The 23,956-nt window shown below is 41.9% G+C and overlaps 1 protein-coding gene and 2 pseudogenes across 1 annotated transcript in view; 2 read left to right on the top strand and 1 right to left on the bottom strand.

Moving 5' to 3' along the window:
* Positions 1-23,956, bottom strand: part of LOC128563566 (uncharacterized) — an 856,840-nt gene that overhangs the window by 483,654 nt on the left and 349,230 nt on the right. The window lies entirely within an intron of this gene.
* Positions 13,877-15,940, top strand: LOC128563563 (lisH domain-containing protein ARMC9-like; annotated as a pseudogene).
* LOC128563558 (nitric oxide-associated protein 1-like) lies at positions 20,657-22,909 on the top strand (annotated as a pseudogene).

The raw sequence follows: 23,956 nt of genomic DNA, 5'->3' as shown, positions 1-23,956 counted from the left end.
TGAATATAAGAATTTTTATAAGGCACACCCAAAGGAAACCATATTTCTTTCTTTCTTTTCTTTTCTTTTTTCCAAGACAGAGTCTCAAATTGTCACCCTGGGTAGAGTGCTATGGTGTCACAGCTCGCAGCAACCTCAAACTCTTGGACTCAAGTGATTCTCTTGCCTCAGGCTCCCTCCCTAGTAGCTGGGACTACAGGTTTCTGCCAGAACTCTTGGCTTTCGGCTTTTTTTTTTGTTTCCATTGTTTTATCTGGCCTGGACTAGGTTCAATCCTGCTAGCCTCAGTGTATGTGGCTGACACCCTAGCCACTGAGCTACAGGTGCTGCCCGGAAAAGCTGATGGGATCCTGATATCAATATAGAAACCATTTTTTTGTTTACCAAAAAAGCTTATTGTTGAAAATAACAAAATGGCAAAATTATAAAGAAATTGAGTTCATTAAGGGGTGGTTTTATGAAATTTAGAGAATGTGAATTGCTAGAATGTATAAATGGTTGCTCAGTATTTTCTTTAATTGCAAGTATTTAATTATTTATTTAACATATATAAATATATATCTATCTACATATATATTTTTTTGAGACAGTCTCACTGTGTCACCCTCAGTAAAGTGCAGTGGGATCACAGCTCACAGCAACCTCAAACTCTTGGGCTCAAGCTATTCTCTTGCCTTAGCCTCCCAAGTAGCTGGGACTACAGGTGCCCAGTACAACGCCTGGCTATTTTTTTTGTTGTTGTGCAGTTGTCATTGTTGTTTAGCTGGCCTGGGCTGGGTTGGAACCTACCAGTCTGGATGTATATGGCTGGCACGGTAACCACTGTGCTATGGGCACCGAGTCTATTCGTAAATATTAAGTGCCTTGTAAGACATTATGTTAAGGGCTAAAGATCAATTTTTTTTTTATTAAATCATAGCCGTGTACGTTAATGTGATCGTGGGGCACCATATACTGGTTTTATAGACCGTTTGACACATTTTCATCACACTGGTTAACATAGCCTTCCTGGCATTTTCTTAGTTATTGTGTTAAGACGTTTGTATTTGGGCGGCGCCTGTGGCTCAGTGAGTAGGGCGCCGGCCCCATATGCCGAGGGTGGCGGGTTCAAACTCAGCCCTGGCCAAACTGCAACAAAAAAAATAGCCTGGCGTTGTGGCGGGTACCTGTAGTCCCAGCTGCTCCGGAGGCTGAGGCAAAAGAATCGCGTAAGCCCAGGAGTTAGAGCTTGCTGTGAGCTGTGTGAGTGAGCCACGGCACTCTACCCGAGGGCAGTACGGTGAGACTCTGTCTCTACAAAAAAAAAAAAAAAAAAACATTTATATTCTACGTTTACTAAGTTTCACATGTACCCTTGTAAGATGCACCACAGGTGTAATCCCAGCAATCACCCTCCCTCTGCCCATCCTCCCCCCTCCCTCCCCTGTCTCTCCCCCTTCCTCATCCCCATATTCTTAGGTTATAACTGGGTTATAGCTTTCATATGAAAACCATAAATTAGTTTCATAGTAGGGCTGAGTATATTGGATACTTTTTCTTCCATTCTTGAGATACTTTAGTAAGAAAAATATCACAGCTCTATCCATGTAAACAAGAAAGAGGTAAAGTCTCCATCTTTCTTTAAGGCTGCATAATATTCCATAGTGTACATATACCACAATTTATTAATCCATTCGTGGATTGATGGGCACTTGGGCTTTTTCCATGACTTAGCAATTAGGAATTGGGCTGCAATAAATATTCTGGTACAAACATCTTTGTTATGATGTGATTTTTGGTCTTCTGGGCATATATCTAGTAGAGGAATTATAGGATTGAATGACTGATCTATTTTTAGGTCTCTAAGTGTTCTCCAAACATCTTCCCAAAAGGAATATATTAATTTGCATTCCCACCAGCAGTGCAGAAGTATTCCCTTTTCTCCACATCCACGCCAACATCTCTGGTCTTAGGATGTTGTGATATGGGCTAATCTTACTGGAGTTAGATGATATCTCAAAGTAGTTTTGATTTGCATTTCTCTGATGATTAAGGATGATGAGCATTAAGGATGATGAGTATTAATTTGTATTCCCACCAGGAAGGCATGATCCTTCCCTTAAACAGCTTAGATAGAAACTCCTTTTTTTTTTTTTAAGACAGAGTCTCACTTTATCGCCCCTGGTGGAGTGCCATGGTGTCATAGCTCACAGCAACCTCAGACTCTTGGGCTCAAGCAATTCTCTTGCTTCAGGCTTCCAAGTACCTGGGACTATAAAGTCTGGCTATTTTTAGAGGTGGGGTCTTGTTCCTGTTCAGGCTGGTATTGAACCTCTAAGCTCAGGCAGTCTACCTACCTTGGGCTCCTAGAGTGCTAGGATTACAGGAGTGAGCCACCACATCTGGCCTAGCTATAAACTTCTTTTATTACTCAATATTTACCTCTGCTTATTGAAGACAAATAAGTTTGTACAAAATAAAAAGACTACTTCCTATTTCAGTCCCAGTCTTTGAGTTCTACTGAAGTCCAGACTTCCTATCTACCCAGGTCTTTTTATAAGCCTTGTTGTCATGTCAGCTGTCCAGGATATTTTTCTTAAGAGCTAATCCCTAGATAGGTTGGGAATCTCTTTGCTCTTGAAACAACCTGTGAGTTCTTTGCTGTTAGTACCCTTGGTGTGCCTGTATGTAGTGATTTGTTTAAATTTCTTCTCCACTAGAACGTGAAGTTCTTTTTTTTTCCTTTTTATTTATTTATTTTTTATTGAGACAGAGTCTCACTTTGTGGCCCTCGGTAGAGTGCCATGGCATCATAGGTCACAGCAACCTCCAACTCTTGGGCTTAAGAGATTCTCTTGCCTCAGCCTCCCAAGTAGCTGGAACTACAGGCACCCGGCACAACGCCTGGCTTTTTTCTGGTAGAGATGGGGTGTCACTCTGGCTCAGGCTGGTCTCGAACCTCTGAGTCCAGGGTAGCCCACCTGCCTCTGCCTCCCAGAGTGCTAGGATTATAGGCGTGAGCCACCCTGCCCAGCCTAGAATGTGAACTTCTTGAGGATAGTTACCAGGTATTAATGAAACATTTTTGTATTTCCAGTGCCTTGCACATTTTAAAGTGTATAATAGATGATTAATGAATGAATAAATGAATGCTTGTATGCCATTTTCACCTGAGTGACTTCTTTTAGAAAGGCTATTCAATATTAGGTTAAAGCTTTTAAATATCACTTACTGTATCACTGAAACTTCTAAATTATCAAGGATTCCAAATAAGGTAGAATAATTTTGTTAGCTAGCTTCCCACGCCCTTTCTTTTTTAGACGACCATCACAAAGTGGTATAGCTGGAAGGATCTCTTATAGATCATGAGATAAAGAAAGGGGGCATTTGTTTGCGGTTAGAAAGCCAGAAAGCGGCACAGGCAAGATCCAGAGTTAGGAGACTACTCCAGTGTCCTTTGCTGTGGCAGGCCGTTATACTAGTAGGAGTCGTCATGGTGACTGTGCTGTTATTTGAGTTCCTATCTATACGGTAGTGCCTTTTACCTCTATTTTGCAAGACGAGGCCATTTTCCTGAGTCTCATAGCTAATCCAGGGCAGAATCAGACTTGCCAGGTCGTCCGTCTTCAGAGCTCATTCCCTCAGCTCTTTACTGTCTGCTTCGTGTGTAAACATAGGATGCCTTTAAAAGCAGAGTTCACGGCATTGGTCGTAAAACCCAACATCTCCTCAGTCAGTCCGATGATTCTTTCCTCTGCCCCACACTGTTGAGGATAGTGTCCTTTTGGATGATTTTTCATGAAGAGCAAAATGATAGAAATGGGAATAGTTCAGTTTAATACTTATTTTGGAGACTAAAGCTTTTCATTTTATTATCTGAGCATTGAGGGTTTCTCTGAATTTCTAATTGAAATTTCTTTTTAATTACAACAGATATGTTTGTGTAAGTTCTTCATTAGAGAGATTTTAAAAATGCCTACTATAATTCTTACACAATATCTCAACCTTATAAAAATTCTTGGCACTTAATCCTATAATGGCATGGTACACATTTTAGTCTTTTCTGGAATTTTTTCAGATATTTGCATGCTTAATGTTGATCTAAAAAAATGAAGCTTGGAATTGTTCCTAAATTCTGACTGCTGCTGAACTTCTTGTTTGATTGCATACTTTTTTCTTTCTCTTTCCGTATAGGGCCTCACACTGGGATTTCAAAACTGTTTAGTTAGTGATGAACTAGAAAGTCTGTAGCGCTTAGTGCAGCGCGGTCTATAGCTCATTGAAAAAAGAAAACTCCCTCTGTTATCATAGTGGTCTCCAAAAGTAAAGCATCTTTAATAAATCCACAGAAGAATTTAAAGCTCCTTCCATACAGTCATTAAAATTTTCTTTTAGGGGCAGTGCCTGTGGCTCAGTGAGTAGGGCGCCAGCCCCATATACCAAGGGTGGCAGATTCAAACCCGGCCCCGTCCAAACTGCAACAACAACAAAAAAAATAGCCGGGTGTTGTGGTGGGCACCTGTAATCCCAGCTACTCGGGAAGCTGAGACAAGAGAATCGCCTAAGCCCAACAGCTGGAGTCTGCTGTGAGCTGTCATGCCAGGGCATTCTACCCAGGGCAACAAAGTGAGACTCTGTCTCAAAAAAAAAAAAAAAAAATTTCTTTTAAAGGCAGCACCCATAGTTCAGTGGGTAGGGCGCCGGCCACATACACCAAGGCTGGTGGGTTTGACCCGGCAGGGGCCAGCTAAACAATAATGGCAACTACAACACAAAAATCGCCGGGTGTTGTGGCAGAAACCTGTAGTCCCAGCTACTAGGGAGGCTGAGGCAAGAGAATCGCTTAAGCCCAAGAGTTTGAGGTTGCTGTGAGCTGTGATGCTACAGCACTCTGTAGCTCAGAGGGTAACATAGTAAGACTCTGCCTCCAAGGAGAAAAAATAAATTTTCTTTTAATATTCCCAATGCAGTCATTCATATTAGTTCTTCCTCCCATGTTCCTAAGTCCAGCTCTCAAGAAATAACTGTTTTTCAAGCACAGTTTTTTATTTTTTATTTTTTTTAAACAGAGTCTGACTATATCACCCATGGTAGAGTGCTGTGGCATCACAGTTCACAGCAACCTCAAAACTCTTGGGCTTAAGCGATTCTATTGCCTCAGCCTCCCAAGTAGCTGGGACTATAGGTGCCCACCACAATGCCTGACTATTTCTTGGTTGCAGTTTACATTGTTGTTTAACAGGTCGAGGCTGGGCTCAAACCTGCCAGCTTCGGTGTATGTGGCCAGCACCCTACTCAGTAAGCTACAGGCCCAAGCCTCAAGTACAGTTTTTAATGTAATCCTCACATGTGCGTTGTCTGGTGACATGAAAAAATGTCCTTGGAAGAATCTTACAAGATACCTGAAATTCTTCAGAGAATTCATAGTTGACAAAAAATGTACCAAGTGCATCAGTCCAAAAGTCCGCACCTAATTTTATATTTGTTCTTTAACAGCCATACTTAACATATAAGAAGTAGAAATAAACCTACGTGACTGGAAATAACCCATCAGTTTGGGGACAAATGGTGTACTTTAAATCCTTTATTGAGTGGATTTACTAAACCAAAATTCATTATTCAGTGACATACTGTTTGTGGGTTTTTATTCAGATATTCACTATTAGGAGGCACTTTATCAAGTCACATTTCTTCAGTTTTTTCTGTATATTTCTTAAGTATTAGGGTTTAGGATGATGGCTTTTTAACCCCACATTTAATAAAAATAATAGCAGCTAATGATTACATCCTAACCATCTGCCAGACATTCTGCTATAAGCTTATATGCATTACTGTGTGTCTCATTTAATCATATAGCAGCATTTTGACATATGAATACTGTTTGTATCCCCATTTTAAAGTAAGGATTTAAGTCTTAGAAAGGTTTAAGGTCATCTAATAAGTACCAGAGACAAGATACTTGGGTAAAGTTTTCTAATTCAAAGAAAGGCTTATGCTTCACATTTATTACTAAACTGCTGTTATATGACCCTCAATTATCAACAAATAAAATACTTAGAAGATGCTGTACAAGTACTTGTTAGGACAATGTACCCATACATTTTCAAGGGCGTTTTTAACAATGAGGGTTAAACCAGAGTTTTGGTAATACTCAGTTAATCAATTAATCACTATTCCCCAGTTGCAAAGGATTTCCAGTAATACTTATTTTTGTCATTTGTTTTTTAAAAGTTAGCATGATAGTTATTAGTGTTCATTTTTATTCATTACTTGACAGTACATGAGGAGTTAGACAAAGCAAAGTACTTTTCTAAGTTTTGTAGTTGAATGTATTCACAATCCAAAATAGATAGCTTTTAAGTTATTTTGGAAGCTACATTATCTGATTTATGTTAATTATTGGATTTATAGATGTATATTTCTGAGCATTTATTCCTCATTGTAACCAAGAAGCATGAATTGAGAAATAGATACTTAATCAAAATGTACCGTCTGTACCTGTTTATTCTTATGTAATTGTATTGATGATAGTTACATAATCTGACATAAATAAACCGAAGGTCTTATATTTCTCTTAACAGATTTTATTAAACAAAGAAGAGCAGGACTGAATGAATTTATTCAAAACCTGGTTAGGCATCCAGAGCTCTATAACCAGTAAGTCATTATCATTGTATTCTGAAGGGATGCTGAAACCAAATCTAAGAATGTTAAATAAGCCTCACAGAGATTTTATCTCTTCTGTGAAATCGTGCTGTATACTAGGTATGTTTGTAAATTCTTCCTGGAGCATTTCCTCCCTGATGTTCTTAATTCCCTTTGCCCTTCATCAACTTGTTTTCTTTTCTTTCTTCCATTTGTATTTGAATTAGTTTTACAGATTAAACTTGAAATAAATTTGCATAATGCAGTTAAAATATTTTACTAATTATTTGATACTATGTTTGTGCCTTCAAAAAGCATTTAAGTGCCCATTGCCTGCTTTGGGAATGTAAAACTAAATGACTTCCATCCCAGGGCGGCGCCTGTGGCTGAAGGAGTAGGGCGCCGGTCCCATATGCCGGAGGTGGCGGGTTCAAACCCAGCCCCGGCCAAAAACCACACACAAAAAAATGACTTCCATCCCTTTCATCCCTTCTAGAGGCATGGGTTCCCAGCCCAGTGGGAGAGTCAGACGTATAAACAAGTAATTGAAGCTGGGTAGTTTCTATGGTAGAGATGTCAGAAGATAACAGAAAAATATGTGGCCCTCTCTTTTTGAGGATGTCAAGGAAAGCCTTCTAGGACTTAATGCATGTATAATCATTCAAGAAAAAAAGGTAGGGAGAACATTCAGGTAAAGGGAGGAGTACATGTAACAGAGGATGCAAAAACCCGGAACCTCGAGGCCACTTATAACATTCCATGGTGACTGGAACAGGGTAGGGTTTTGGAAAGGAGATGAGGCTGATGGCGTTGGTAGGGTCAGGCACACATGCCCCCAGCCTTTGTTCTAGCTGCAGCAGTGTTCTGTTGACCCACAGAAGGCCTCTAGTCTTTCTCAGCATAGTATTGTAGGCAGATGAAGGCACTTTCCCAGGCCTGGCTGCCCTGTTGGCCCATGCCTGTAATCTCAGCTCTTTGGAAGGCCGAGGTTGGGGGATCACTCAAGGCCAGAAATTTGAGACCAGCCTGAGTATAGCAAGACCTGTCTCTAGAAAATTAAAAAAATTAGCCAGGTGTGGTAGCACTTGTAGTCCCAGCTCCTCAGGAAGACACAGGATTGCTTGAACCCCATTTAAAAATGGTTTGATGGTGAGCTACTATGGCACCACTGTACTCCAGCCTGACTGACATAGCAAGACCTTGTCTGTAAAAAATAAGAAAGAAGGGTGGCGCTTGTGGCTCAACGGAGTAGGGCGCTGGCCCCATATGCCAGAGGTGGCGGGTTTAAAAACCCAGCCCCAGCCAAAAACTGCAAAAAAAAAAAAAAAAGAAGAAGAAGAAGAAAGAAAGAAATACCTGTGAAAACATTGGTAGATCTGTGGCTTAGTTTATGTTTTTATTTTTGAGTCTAGTAGTTGGTTCATAGTGATTACCTTTATTGTCCTTGGTAATTTAATATATGTTACAGTACTTACATTGTTTTGTATGCATAAAGTATTATATTCTAAGAAGAAATAAAGAGGGTAAAGTAAAATATCTGTGGAGCTTTTCCACACCTTACTTAGCTATGTAAATGCAGAAGTTGCTTTATATAGATAAGGATGTAAACACAAAACACTTAAATAATATTTTCAGAAGTACAACACTGAAGGACTGTGTTTTTGAGCACTTGTTCTAAAAACCATGATTACCATTTATATAGTTCTTCATAGTTCAAAGAAGGCATCAACTCTTTTTTTTTTTTTTTTTTGAGACATAGTTTTGCTTTGTCACCCTCGGTAGAGTGCTGTGGCATCACAGCTCACAGCAAGCTAAAACTCTTGGGCTTAAGCAATTCTCTTGCCTCAACCTCCCAAGTAGCTGAGACTACAGGTGCCCGCCACAATACCCGGCTATTTGTTGTTGCAGATGTCATTGATGTTTAGCTGGCCTGGGCTGGGATCGAACCCGCCACCCTTGCTGTATATAGCTGGTGCCCTACCCACTGAGCTACAGGCACAAAGCCAACTTCCACTCTTTTTTAATTTACTTAATTTATTAAGTTACTAAAAATACTAAAACTGATTCTTCCCTGACAAGATCTTCTGCCCAGAGCTATGGATTTCCCCTGATGCTCACAGGTAGGACAAGGGTCAAGGAGGTCTTGCCCCTGGATTAACCAGTGCAGTTCGAGCAGGGGTCTTCACATGAAATTGAATTCCCTTTCTAGTCTGTTCCTTAATGAAGACTTTTTTCTTTCTTTCTTTTTTTTTTTTTCTTTGAGACAGAGTCTTGTCTCAGTCAGTTGCTCTGGGTTAAGCTCCATGATGTCATAGCTCGCAACAACCTCCAACTCTTGGGCTCAAGCAAACCTCTTGCCTCAGCTTCCTGAGTAGCTGGGCCTACTGGCACCTGCCACAATGCCCAGCTAATTTAGCAAAGATTCTTTTACAGTTTGGCTCTTAGTGGAATTACTTGGTTAAACATTATGCCTTTTCCTGAGGACAAGTTCTATGCTATCTTCAGTTTAGATGTACCCTTCTAACCGCCAGTCTTGGCTCTGTGCACTGGCTGTTACTCTGAAATGGTATATGACTGGCTTCTTTGAAATATATTCCATGCATTCAAAGCTTTAATCTGTTCTGTTTTGACAGAGCTGACTTGGAATAAGTATACAAATGATGAGGGTGGTGATTATTCTAATATTTTTAATTGTTACTCAGAAGTTCTAATGCTATATATATAATAAATACTAAATATTCTGAATCTTGAAGTGTAGTATTACAAAGATGTTATATTTGACATTAAAATTCAACTAAAAGCAACTTGATTATTTAAAATCGCCAATTTATAAAACATTGTACTGTAAAATATACAGTTCTTGAGCATACAACTCAATGGATTTTTCTATACTTTTGCCCCCTGTAGCCACCGACAGTACATTCAAGATAGAGAACATTTCCAGCACCCCCAGAATAGCCAGGAGTTTTTTAAACTTAATTTTTTAACTGACATTTTCTTTGTAATAAAAGTGACCTTTCATATTTTCTCGATCCCTTCTCTTCTTAACAGAACTTTAATTTTCATGCTCTTCATTTGATATCTTCATTTAAAATAGTAAAGGTTTTTTTTTTTTTTTTTTGTAGAGACAGAGTCTCACTGTACCACCCTTGGGTACAGTGCCATGGCGTCACACGGCTCACAGGAACCTCTAACTCTTGGGCTTATATGATTCTCTTGCCACAGCCTCCCGAGGAGCTGGTACTACAGGCACCCACCACAACGCCCGGCTATTTTTTTGTTGCAGTTTGGCCGGGGCTGGGTTTGAACCCGCCACCCTCGGCGTATGGGGCCTGCGCCCTACTCACTGAGCCTCAGGCGCTGCCTTAAAATAGTAAGATTGCAAGAAGCCAATCAAGCCTTTTATTACTATTGAGGAAATGTACTTTAAAAATAGCTTTACTTCAGTAGCTGGGCATTGTGGCGGGAGCCTATAGTCCCAGCTACTTGGGAGGCTGAGGCAAGAGAATCGCCTAAGCCCAAGAGCTGGAGGTTGCTGTGAGCTATGACGTCTTGGCACTCTACCGCAGGCGACAAAGTGAGACTCTGTCTCTTAAAAAAAAAAAAAAAAGCTTTACTTCAATAGATAAAAGCTCATTTTTAAGATAACTTTATTAAAATCAAATTTAAAAATCATTAAAAAGTAGAATAAAATGTTATTAGTTTCTCTGACCTGTATATGGAGGAGGGTTGTCTGAGAATACTGGCAATGAATGATGTATCACAAAGTAAAACACAGAGAAATTTGAGTATTAAAAACTTCTCGTAAATCATAAATGAATTATCAATCGTAAATGAAAAATACAAAAATATTTTCCATAATAAAAATCAATAGAGAAGTAAAGTTAATATAGAAAGAACTCATGCAAATAATACCCTCAAGACACCGAAAGAAAAATAAAGCAAAAGAGCTGTTTACAAAAGAGGAGATACAAGTGGCTGATTAATTATTAGAAAAACTGAACATTTCCTTAAGAAATGAAAATGGCCCGATGCAGTGGCTCTTGCTTATAATCCTAGCACTTTGGGAGGCTGGGGCACAAGGATTGCTTGAGGCCAGGAGTTCAAAACCAGCACAGGTAAGACAGCAAGATTTTATCTCTACAAAAAATAAAAATAAAAATTAGCTTGTTGTGATTGCACATGATTGTGGCCCCAGCTATTTGGCAGGCTGAGGTGGAAGGATTGCTTGAGCCCTGGAATTTGAGTTTACAATGAGCTATGACCATGCCATTGTACTCTAGCCTGGGTGACCCTCAAAAAAATAAAGAAAGAAAGAAAAAAAATGGAAGCGTAAGATTCAGAAAAGTGCCCAGATGATGTCTATACAGCTCAACGAATGATCAGAAAGGGAACACACCTCAGTTGTCACTTTTACCCCCCACCAGGCCAAGAAATAAAACGTTATCAATACCCCTGAAGCCCCTCACACATCCTCTTTCAATCTCTGTGTCTTCTTTTCTTCCTAAAAGTAACTATTGTCCTGATTTTTAATAATATAGATTCGCCGCCTAGTTTTTAAACTGTATGTAAATAGAATCATACAATTTTTTTTCTCCAGCTGGCTTATTTTCAACAAGGTGAGAGTTACCCAACTTGTTCTATGGAGCTGTAATTTATTTCCTTTGCTATGTAATATTCCATTGTATGAATGTGCCACAGTAATCTGTTCTACTATTGATGCACACTTGAGTTGTTTCTGTTTTCTGGCTATTGTAAATTATATTGTCATTAACAACTTTTGGTGCACACATGCAAACATTCTTTATGTATCTTGAAGCAGAACTTCTGGGTTATAGGATATGTATATGTTTAACCTTAGTGGATAATGTTGAATGGTTTTCCAAAATGTTAGTACCAGTTTCATACTTCTACCATCAAATCACATTGCTTATCTCACCAGCACTTAGCATTGTTAGTCTTTCCATTTTAGTAAGTCGTTAGTTTCTTTAATTTGCATTTGCGTAATACCTTTTTAGAAAAATGCAGTTTTTCACTTACCAAATTATCAAAGATGTTAATATACAATGTGTATTTGTATATACCTTTAATGCAAACCAAGGCTGGGAGAGTTTTCAGGGTGTTCCTATACTGCTAACAGAGTGTAAATTGGTATAACCTCTTTGGAAATCACTTTAACAAATTATTTAATGCTGAAAAATTCTTTACAATTCTGACCAGTCATTTTATTTGTAAAAATCTGCAGTTTCGAGGCTGGTGGATTGCCTAGGTGCATGGGTTGAAGACCAGCCTGAGCTAGAGCGAGACCCAGTGTCTAAGTATAGCTGGGTGTTGTAGTGGGCGCCTGTCATCCCAGGTATTTGGGAGGCTGTGGCAAGAAAATTGCTTAAGCCCAAGACTTTGAGGTTGCTGTGAGCTATGATGCCACAGTACTCTACTGAGGGCAGCAAAATAAGGCTCTATCTCAAAGAAAAAAAAAATCTGTGCAGTTCTAACGTTAGCAGAAAGGTGGTCAATTGCAGTGTTATTTATAGTAATGAAATTGTATAGTAAAAAGTTGGAAGCCATCTATAGATCCTAAAGTAAAAGAATCATTCAGTAACATGTCTTTTTATTTTTTTCATTCAGTAACTTTTGGTGCACCCATATTATACAACATCATATATCTATCGAAAGTTACTGTTTATCAAGAGTTTTTTTAACAACATTGGCAAATGTTTATAATTAATTTTTAAGTGAAAAACATAAAAATTTAAATATAGCATGATCCTAATTATGCAGAGAACAAGACTGAAATAAAACATGCTAAAATGGTAATAGTGCTTGTGTGTGGTAAGATTAAAAATCCCCACCCCCTTTTATTGAGATAAAATTCAACATTTTAAGTATTTTAAAGTATATAATTCAGTGGTGTTTAATATAGTCACAATGCTGTTCAACCATCTTCAGCATCTAATTCTATTACTCCAAGTCTAATCTGATATTTTCATCCCCCCCACAAAAGAAACTATCTCCAAATTGTCTCTTCCTCTAACTTTTGAAACCACTATTCTATTCCTGTCTCTATAGATTTGCCTATTCTGAGTATATCAAAAATGAAATCATACGGGCAGTGCCGGTAGTTCAGTGGGTACAGCACCCGCCACATACACCAAGGATAGCGAATTTGAACCTGGCCTGAGCCTGCTAAAATCAACGATGACAAGTGTAACTACAACCAAAAAATAGCTGGGCATTGTGGCGGGTGCCTGTAGTGCCAGCTACTCGGGAGGCTGAGGCAAGAGAATAGCTTAAGCCCAAGAGTTTGAGGTTGCTGTGAGCTGTGACGCTACAGCACTCTACCCAGGGTGACAGCTTGAGACTCAACCTCAAAAACTAAATAAATAAAGTGAAATCATACAGTACGGTCTGGTTTCTCTTCAGAGTGGGTAAATCTTACTAAAGATTTCCGTGGAGAATGGGCAGCACCTGCAGCGCAGTGGGTAGAGTACGGGCCACGTACACCCAGGCTGGTGGGTCAAACCGGCCTGAGCCTGCTCAAATCAACGTGACTACTGCAACAACAACAAAATAAATAGTCGGGCACTGTGGCAGGCACCTGTGGTCCCAGCTGTTTGGGAGGCTGAAGCAAGAGAATTGCTTAAGCCCAAGGGATTGAGGTTGCTGTGAGCTGTGACACCACTCTACCCAGGGCGACATAGTAAAACTCTGTCTCAAAAAAAAGATTACCGTGGAGAGGAACAAGTTGAGTTTTTAATCAATTTTTTGTGGTCTAGCTTTGGCAAAGCTAATAATAAACAAATAGAATCAAATCAAATAGTCAAATCAAATGGAAACAAATAGAATAATAAATAAACAAATAGAAAAGGATCACAATATGTGATCCTTTCGGCTGGGTGTGGTGGCTCATGCCTGTAGTCCTAGCACTCTGGGAGGCTGAGTCGGGTGGATTGCCTGAGCTCATGTGTTTGAAACCGTCCTGAGTCAGAGCCAGACCTTGTCTCTAAGAAAAAAAAAAAAAAAAAAAAAAGGCTGGGTGTTGTGGCAGGCACTTGTAGTCCCAGCTACTTGGGAGGCTGAGGCAAGAGAATCACTTGATCATAAACCACATTTTGTTTATCCATTCATCCACTGATGGATATTTGGGGTGTTTCCACTTTTTAGCTATTATGAATAATGCTGTAGGGTGGAGGCTGGTCCGCGGCCGAAGTACAGACATTTTTCCTGTGAGAATTACCAGGAACAGTTCAATATGGGGGATATTCTGGCTCATGAATCTGAAATACTCGAACTAGTGAAAGACTATTTAGATTTTGCTGAATTTGAAGATACCTTGAAAACATTTTCCAAAGAATGCAAAATAAAAGGAAAACCATTATGTAAAACAGCAGGTGGATCTTTACAGGACTCTAAATCATTGATAATTCAGAAGGCTCTTGTCTCTGCATTTGACAATGGAGACCAGAAGGTGTTCTTCAATTAATGGGAAGAACACATTCCCAGTTTCATCCAAAATGGTGACGCCCTTGCCCAGAAGTTGGAATTCTATCTTCACATCCATTTTGCCATCTATCCTCTGAAACATTCCGTAGGGAGACCGGACAGAGAGGAGCTGGAGGAAAGGATTTCTTACTTCAAAACCTACCTGGAGACCAAAGGAGCAGCGCTGAGCCAGACCACCGAGTTTCTTCCTTTCTATGCCCTTCCTTTTCTTCCCAACCCTATGGTACACCCTTCGTTTAAAGAACTCTTTCAGCATTCCTGGACTCCGGAGTTAAAGTTGAAGTTGGAAAAGTTTCTAGCTTTAATATTTAAAGATAGCAACACGCTGAAGCTTTTAACAGTGTATAAGGAGAATGGACAAAGTAACAAAGAGATGTTGCAGCAGCTCCACCAGCAGCTGGTCAGAGCTGAACTTAGGTCAGTGACCTACCTGAGACGTACAGTAAGATCCAAGCAGACTACCACAATCTCATTGGAGTCACAGCAGAGCTGGCGGATTCTCTCAGGCCACAGTCAGTGGCAAGACGATCACTCCTGAGTACCTCCAGAGTGTCCGTGTCTGCCTCTTCAGCAACCAGATGTGGCAGAGCCTGGCTCATAGCGTGGACTTCACAAGGCCTGGGACGGCTTCCACCATGTTACAAGCTTCCTTGGCACCCGTGAGACTGAAAGATGTCCCATTACCGCCCTCCCTGGATTATGAGAAACTGAAGAAGGATTTGATTTGGGGGAGTGATCGTTTAAAAGCCTTCTTGTTGCAGGCTCTGCGCTGGCGCTTGAGCACCTCCCGTCCTGGAGAGCAGAGGGAGGCGGTTCTGCAGGCCTACATCAGCAACGACCTCTTGGACTGTCATACCCACAACCAGAGAAATGTGCTTCACTTGCTGCACGCAAAGAGTGAGGTGGTGCGGCAGTACATGGCCAGGCTCATCAACGCTTTTGCGTCACTAGCTGAAGGTCACCTCTACCTTGCTCAGAACAAAATGGTGCTGTGGATGCTGGAGGGAAGGCTGAAGGAGGACAAGGATGTCATCACCCAGGAGAATGTCCTTGGGGCCTTGCAAAAGTTCAGCCTCAGGCGCCCGCTGCATCGCTTCAAGATGGTCTCATCTTCTGGCTGATTGATATTCTGAAGGACTCTGATTGCCTGTCTGACTACACACTGGAGTTCTTAGTGGCTTTGCTTATGAACCTCTGCCTCCGGAATGCAGGGAAGAACATGTGTGCCAAGGTGGCAGGCCTCGTGCTCAAAGTCCTTTCAGATCTGCTTGGCCATAAAAGCCACGAGATCCAGCCGTATGTGAATGGAGCTCTGTACAGCATCCTTTCTATTCTGTCCATCCAGGAGGAAGTGAGAGCAATGGGGATGGAAGACATCCTACACTGCTTCATCAAAGAAGGCAACACTGAAATGATCCACCAGATTTTTTTTTTTTTTTTCGTTTTTGGCTGGGACTGTGTTTGAACCCATCACTTCTGGCATATGGGACCGACGCCCTACTCCTTGAGCCACAGGCACCGCCCCGCCAGATAGAATTTATCATCAAGCAACTTAATTCTGGTCAGTTTAAGGCAACATTCCGGGATCTTTCTTGTGAATCATTCACAAGAAATGTACCGGAAAGATACATGGACTGTCTTATAGGGCCTTGTCATGCTTCTGCCAGCATTCATTCAAGAAGCATTTAGGGAGGTGAAGAGACCTAAGTGAACCCACTAACAAGAGTTCATTCAGGTATTCAAGGCCAGATTGTCCAAAGATTAATAATATCTTATCACACTTAACAGATACAGCCAACAAAAAGAATTTAAAGGCAATTACAGAAGCCCTTCCCTAGCCTTGTGTGTTCTCTTTATGTGGCCCCTCCCTTTCCTCTCCTAAATCCTGCCCCACTGTTAAGGGTGGCTTCCCCAGGTTCCTGTCAGGGAATGAAAACAGGTGCCAGCCTTTCCAGCACCACTGTGGAAAATGGCATCCCCCACATTTATTCATTCAATCCAAAACAAACAAACAAACAAAAAATAATGCTGCTCTGAGTAGTCCTGTGTGAGTTTTTGTGTGAACATACTCATGTGTTGTTATTTCTCTTGGATATATGCCCAGGAGTGGAATTGTGGGGACATACAGTAACTGTTTAACTTTTCAAGGAACTATGAAACTGTTTTTCACAGCAGCTGTACCATTTTACATTCATGCCAGCCCTTCCCTTTTTATTTGTATTTTATTTATTTATTTATTTTTTGAGACAGAGCCTCAAGCTGTCACCCTAGGTAGAGTGCCATGGCATCACAGCTCACAGCAACCTCCAGCTCCTGGGCTCAAGAGATTCTCCTGCCTCTGCCTCCCAAGTAGCTGGGACTATAGGCGCCCGCCACAGCGCCTGGCTATTTTTTGGTTGTAGCTATCATTGTTGTTTGGCAGGCCCAGGCTGGATTCGAACCTTCCAGGTTAGGTGTATGTAGCTGGTGCCTTAGCCACTTGAGCCACAGGTGCCGAGCCAGCCCTTCCCTTTTTAAAAATTTTTTTTTTATCTTTTGAATTCCCTGCAATGAATGTATATTGTTTGTAATTGTTTATCTTTTGAATTCCCTGCAACGAATGTACATTGTACCAGGTGTAGAGAGTGAATCATTCCTCAGAATTGTCACTAATCCACGCGTGGCCCATCTTTCATTTTAGTCCATTTTTTCTCTTTATTATGTATTTATTTATTTATTGGCAACAGAGAGTCTCACTATGTTGCCCTTGGTAGAGTGCTTTGGTGTCACAGCTCACAGCAACCTCAAACTCTTGGGCTTAAGTGATTCTCTTGCCTGAGCCTCCCAGTAGCTGAGACTACAGGCACCTGCCACAACGCCCAGCTATTTTTTGTTGCAGTTGTCATTGTTGTTTAGCTGGCCCGTGCCGGGTTCAAACCCTCCACCCTTGGTGCATTTGGCCAGCGCCAGAACCACTGTGCTGTGGGTGCTGTGTCTTTCTCCTCAGCCTTGATCTTCGTAACCATTTCCTCATCGTCACCGTTGACATCCAGGTTAATATGTTGGATATATGTGCTTGCATATCTGTATCTATGTAACTTTGTTAAAATTAGACTTACTGATGCTTTGTGTGTACACATATTTATATATATATATATATATATATATATATGTAGATAGAAAGGAAATATATATATCCTGTGTTACGGTTCCTTGTTTCTGGCTGCTGACTGATATTTTCTGTAGTCTGTTAGCATAGTTGATTTCCCTGATGCCTACTTTGCTTCAAATTCCTACTGTAGAGAATCCTGCAGTGAATGTCATGGTTACTACATGCCTTTGCCTGGTCCTGCACATAATTTTTGTATGGTTTAATTCCTAGAACTGGAATTTCTGGGCCCAGAGAAAATGCATACACAGTTTCAGCAAGTATTGCCAGGTTTCTTTACAGAAAAGTTGTCTTGTTCTGTCTTCTCACCAGCAATACATGAGGGTGTCTCTTTCCCTAAGTCCTTACTAACTTCTGGTATTAGCTTTCTTTTTCCCCTCTTTTTTTTTTTTTTTTTAGAGGCAGAGTCTTACTTTGTCGCCTTTTGTAGAGAGCTGTGGTGTTACAGCTCACAGCAACCTCCATATCCTGGGCTTAGGCGAGTCTCTTGCCTTAGCCTCCCAAGTAGCTGGGACTACAGGATCCTGCCACAACACCCGGCTATTTTTTTGCTGGGGCTGGGTTCAAACCCGCTACCCTCAGTATAAGGGGCCGGCACCCTACTCACTGACCCACAGGCACCACCCCTGGTATTATCTTCCTAATTTTTGTCTGTTAGTAGATATAAAATGGTATATCCTTCTTGTTTTAATTTATATTTTTTGGTTATTAGTGAAGTTAGCATCTTCATAAATTTGCTTTGTCATTTACGTTGTCTCTATCAACTACCTCTTTATGCCTTTGCCCATTTGTCTGTTGGTTTCCTTGTTTTTTAAAAAAATAATTTTCTTATTGCTTTTATAATGTTAATAGATTTTGTTGGCTTTCTTACTATCAGTGCTAATATAGTTATTTCTATATTGGTTTCTATTTTAAAAGGCAGAAAACCTGTAGAAATGCTGTTGAAGTTATAATAAAGTTCATTTTTGTTTTTAGTCCAGATGTCAGAGCATTCCTTCCAATGGACAGTCCAAAACACCAGTCAGATCCATCTGAAGATGACGATGAAAGAAGCATTCAGAAGGTAGTAAGAGGAATTTTTTTTAACAGAAAAAATACCATTCCCCCAAAGTTGAAATTAGTGGCAACTTTAGGGCAACATATACTTAAAATGAAGTAACTTCATCCATAGTAGGTTTCTGCTAAATAAAATACATAAAGACAAACATGTACAACTTACTGATCACTTTTTTTTCTGATCTCTATTTCATATAAAATTTATAGGATGAATATTTATGTAATAAAAAGTAGTATAAGTGAATTAAAGAAAAATTTGAAAATAGCAGTTAATAAAGTATTACCCATATTTTTTGCCACCCAGACCTAGTAATTTTTTTCAATTTATTTGTTTATTTATTTTTTACTTTTTAAAATTTTTTTGTTTTTATTAAATCATAACTGTGTACCTTGATGCATTTATGATACCTTTGTAATTATGATGCATTATGGCAGGATAACTGATTTGATATACAATGTGAAATGTTTACATTGAACTGATTAATATGTCCATCACAATTACACTCTTTCTGTTTTTTTTTTTTTTTTGTAGAGACAGAGTCTCACTGTATCACCCTCGGGCAGAGTGCCGTGGCGTCACACGGCTCACAGCAACCTCCAACTCCTGGGCTTAAGCTATTCTCTTGCCTCAGCCTCCCGAGCAGCTGGGACTACAGGCGCCCGCCACAACGCCCGGCTATTTTTTGTTGTTGTTGCAGTGTGGCCGGGGCTGAGTTTGAACCCGCCACCCTCGGTATATGGAGCCGGCGCCCTACTCACTGAGCCACAGGTGCCACCCATACTCTTTTCTTAATAGTTTTTAAATGTACCATTGCATTATGCACATTAGGTGAGGTTCCCCCCCCAAGTACCCTCCTGCCTCCCGAGACCTAGTAATTTTTAATATTTTAGTGATTTTCTTTCCTGTATTCTCCTAATTATCTAATTTTATCTCATAAAAATTAATCTTAATTTTATTTCTCTAATGATAATTATAACAGTGTGTACAAGTATATATTTTTCACTTTACGTCTTACTTTTCGATCATTATTTATATTTATCATCATCACTGTACTTGAAATTATTGTTTTGAATTTTGGCCAGCAGGAAAGGCCTTTTCAACCACAAATTACATAGCTCTTCCTCTGCCTTGTCAGGTTTTTATACATAGAGCAATCCGTACACACATGCCATTTGGTATCAACTAACTTTTATTTCTATGTATAGGTACATAATAAATATATATTCTTAATAGAGAATGGGGTATTGTTATTTTTTTAACTAGATTAGGATAGCAAAAAGTAAAATAAACTTGTACCTTATTTTGAAGATGTTTTCATCATTTACTTTAGAAAGTTGTATAGAAAGGGTAAACTGTAATAATTTAACTCAATATATTATGTAGCAATTAAAATTATAATTATGGGGCGGCGCCTGTGGCTCAGTGAGTAGGGCGCTGGCCCCATATGCCGAGGGTGGCGGTTCAAACCCAGCCCCGGCCAAACTGCAACAAAAAAATAGCCGGGCGAGGCTGAGGCAAGAGAATCGCGTAAGCCCAAGAGTTAGAGGTTGCTGTGAGCCGTGTGACGCCACGCCACTCTACCCGAGGGCGGTACAGTGAGATTCTGTCTCTACAAAAAAAAAAAAAAAAAAAAAAAAAAAATTATAATTATGAATACAATTAAATATAATATATTTATAATTCAAGCTTTGTAATTATTATTAAATATGTACATGAAAATTTGAGGTGTTGGGTTGATTGACATTTTTCTTTAGAAGGTATTTTAATTTTCTTATGGCTTTATTTTTCTAATTTAAAAGCTAATGTTATGTACTAGAACATATTACTATCCTAGGGCTAAAATATTCATTTGGGAAAAAAAAATATTCCTTTTTTGTGACTATTAGGAAGTAGCATTTTTTTTTCTCTGATGCCCTCAAAAGATTCTTACTTATGAGAACAAATTTAACCTTTGTATCTTTGACATGGTTGCTCCTATGACAGTGTAAAAATTTATATATTTGCTGGCAGGATGCCCATAGCTCAGTGGTTAGGGTGCCAGCCATGCGGCTTGTATGTTCGAACCTGCCCCGGGGTATGGCTCAGTCGGTAAGGCGCCAGCCCCATATACCGAGGGTGGTGGGTTCAAACCCGGCCTCGGCCAAACTGCAACCAAAATATGGCCGGGCGCCTGTAGTCCCAGCTGCTCGGGAGGCTGAGGCAAGAGAATCGCTTAAGCCCAGGAGTTGGAGGTTGCTGTGAGCTGTGTGAGGCCACGGCACTCTACCGAGGGCCATAAAGTGAGACTCTGTCTCTACAAAAAATAAAATAAAAAAGCTGCCCGGAGCAGCGCTCCCCATGCTGTCTGCACGCCTGGCGCCCACGCTGCTCAGTCCCTTCCTGCGGCGATCCGCTCCCACTGTAGGGCGCCATGGCCTCTGGGAGACGCTCCTGGGGAGGCGGTGCGCGGCCGCCGCCTCCTCCGGGCCCGCGGCGGACCTGGGCCCTGAGCCTCCTCATGGCCTCACGGAGGCTGAGAGTTATGAAGGAAGCCCTAACATGCAGGAGCGGTTTCTGTTCCCCGAGTACGTCCTGGAGCCTGAGCCCGCGCCCACCCGGAAAGAGCTGCTGGAACAACTGCAGCAGCAGCACCAGGAGAGGGAGCAACCCAGGCGGACGCAGAAGCCACGGGTCGGCCGCCGGGCGCACCCTGTCGTGGGGCACCCGGACCCGGCGGTGCCGCCCAGCGGCCAGCACTGCTCGGGTTGCGGGGCAGAGCTGCACTGCCAGGACCCCGGCGTGCCCGGCTACCTGCCCAGCGAGAAGTTCCTGCGCGCGGCGCAGGCGGACGGCGGGCTGGCGCCGGACGTGGGCCAGCGCTGCTGGCTCCTGGTGCACCACCAGCGCGCCCTGCGCCTGCAGGGGAGCCGCGAACAGTACTCTGAGCTGGTGAGCACCGCGCGGCGGCGGCCCGGGCCCGCCCTGGTGCTCTACATGGTGGACCTGCTCCACCTGCCCGACGCCCTGCTGCCCGACCTGCCGGCACTGGTAGGCCCCAAGCAGCTGATCGTGCTGGGGAACAAAGTGGACCTGCTGCCCCAAGACCCCCCGGCTACCGGCAGCGGCTCCGGGAGCGGCTGTGGAACGACTGTGCCCGCGCCGGACTTTTGCTGGCCCCTGGCCACGGAGGGCCACAGCTCCCCAGCCGGGACGGGCCGCAGGACAGAGAGGAGAATTCGAATCGGTCGGACAGGTCGTGCACGGTGGTCCGGGACGTGCGTCTCATCAGCGCCAAGACTGGCTATGGCATCGAAGAGTTAATCTCGGCACTTCAGCGCTCCTGGCGCTACCGTGGTGATGTCTACCTGGTAGGATCCACAAACGCTGGCAAGTCCACTCTCTTTAACACGCTCCTGAAGTCCGATTACTGCACCGCCAAGGGCGCCCAGGCCATCGACCGGGCCACCATCTCCTCTTGGCCAGGAACTACATTAAACCTTCTCAAGTTTCCTATTTGCAACCCAACTCCTTATAGAATGTTTGAAAGGCACAAAAGACTTAAAGAAGATGCAGCTAAAGCCCTAGAAGATCTTAGCGAGCAAGAACAACATCAACTTAATGTTTTGAAAAAGCATGGCTATGTAGTAGGGAGAGTTGGAAGAACATTCTTGGATTCAGAAGAACAGAAGGATGAAGATGCCTTTGAATTTGATGCTGATTCACTTGCCTTTGACATGGAAAATGAACCCGTTACAGTTGAACCTACATCCACCAAACAAGTAGTATTGACTGCACAAGATGTGAGAGATGCCCGCTGGTTTTATGACACGCCAGGAATTACAAAAGAAAATTGCATTTTAAATCTTCTAACAGAAGAAGAAGTAAAGATTGTTTTGCCAACAAATTTCATTGTTCCAAGAACTTTTGTGCTTAAACCACGAATGGTTCTATTTTTGGGTGCTCTAGGCTGCATTGATTTCCTACAGGGAAACCAGTCAGCCCGGTTTACGGTTGTGGCTTCCAACCTCCTCCCCGTGCACATTACTTCCTTGGACAAGGCGGATAGTTTGTATGAGAAGCAGGCAGGTCACACGTTACTGCAGGTTCCAATGGGTGGAAAAGAAGGAATGGCAGACTTTCCTTCTCTTGTTGCTGAAGACATTATAGTAAAAGAAGGACTTGGGGAATCCGAAGCGGTTGCTGACATCAAGTTTTCCTCTGCAGGTTGGGTTGCAGTAACGCCTCGTGGGAAGGACAGATTGCATCTCCGAGGCTACACACCTCAAGGAACGGTTCTGACGGTCCGGCCCCCGCTCTTGCCGTATATCGTTAACATCAAAGGACAGCGCATCAAGAAAAGTGCGGCCTATAAAACCAAGAAGCCTCCTTCCCTCGTGTATAATCTGCAGAAGAAGAAAGGATAAATGTATGAGGCTGACTTTGTTCCTGCTGGATATTGACCATAACAAGACACATTGAAATTATATTAAATATGGGAGGCACCTGTGGCTCAAGGAGTAGGGCGCCAGCCCCATATGCCGTGGGTGGCGGGTTGAAGCCCGGCCCAGCCAAAACTGCAAAAAAAGAAATTATATTAAATATAGCCTATGGGCGGTGCCTGCGGCTCAAGGAGTAGGGTGCCAGTGCACATGCCGGAGGTGGCGGGTTCAAACCCAGCCATGGCCAAAAATTGCAAAAAAAAAAATAAAATAAAATAAATATAGCCTATAATAAAATTCCCCTGCTCCTACCCCATTTAAAGATCTTAACAGTTGACCTTTTTTTTTTTTTTTTTGCAGTTTTTGGCCAGGGCTGAGCTTTGAACCTGCCACCTCTGGCATATGGGGCCGGCGCCCTGCTCACCCAACAATGACCTTTTTTTTTTTTTGTGGTTTTTGGCCGGAGCTGGGTTTGAACTCGCCACCTCCGGCATATGGGACCAGTGCCCTACTCCTTGAGCCACAGGCGCCGCCCAACAGTTGACCTTTTTAAACTAACCAGGACTGTGCCTATTCATAATGTACTGAGCTTGTAAATAGAGGTTATATATCTATTTCTTTTCTTCTCTTTTTTTTTTTTTTTTTTTTGGAGACAGGAGTCTTGCTGTGTTGGTAGAGTGCTGTGACGTCACAACTCACAGCAACCTCCAACTCTTGGGCTTGGGTGATTCTCTTGCCTCAGCCTCCCTAGTAGCTGGGACTGCGGACACCCACCACAACACCCAGCTATTTTCTTGTTGCAGTTTTCATTGTTGTTTAGCTGACCCGGGCCAGCCTTGAACCAGCCAGCCTCGGTGCATGTGGCTGGCACCATGACCACTGTGCTACAGGCGCAGAGCCCTTTCTTACAGGGTATGTTTACGGTATATATTTGTGACCCATTTATATAAAAAGAAAGCCTGATATATTCAAGTTTTTCCCACTGCTTTTTTTTTTTTTTTTTGAGACCAGATGTCATTTCTGTCATTTGGAGTCTGTAGTTGACAAGGCAAGTTAACAGTCACATGAAAAAATAATACACTGGCTTATAAGTAAAAGTGAATAATCATCCGTGGACACAACTGGTAGAACATTCTGCGCCTTCCATCTCTAGGTCTAAGGTAACGGTTTTCCAAGTCCTCATCCTTTCCCAGCAAGTGTGAAGAA

Source organism: Nycticebus coucang, chromosome 13 (genome assembly GCF_027406575.1).
Source record: "Nycticebus coucang isolate mNycCou1 chromosome 13, mNycCou1.pri, whole genome shotgun sequence".
In the NCBI taxonomy this organism is placed as follows: Eukaryota; Metazoa; Chordata; class Mammalia; order Primates; family Lorisidae; genus Nycticebus; species Nycticebus coucang.
The sequence above is the reverse complement of the archived record's forward strand: the minus strand, read 5'-3'. Positions and strand labels throughout refer to the sequence as shown.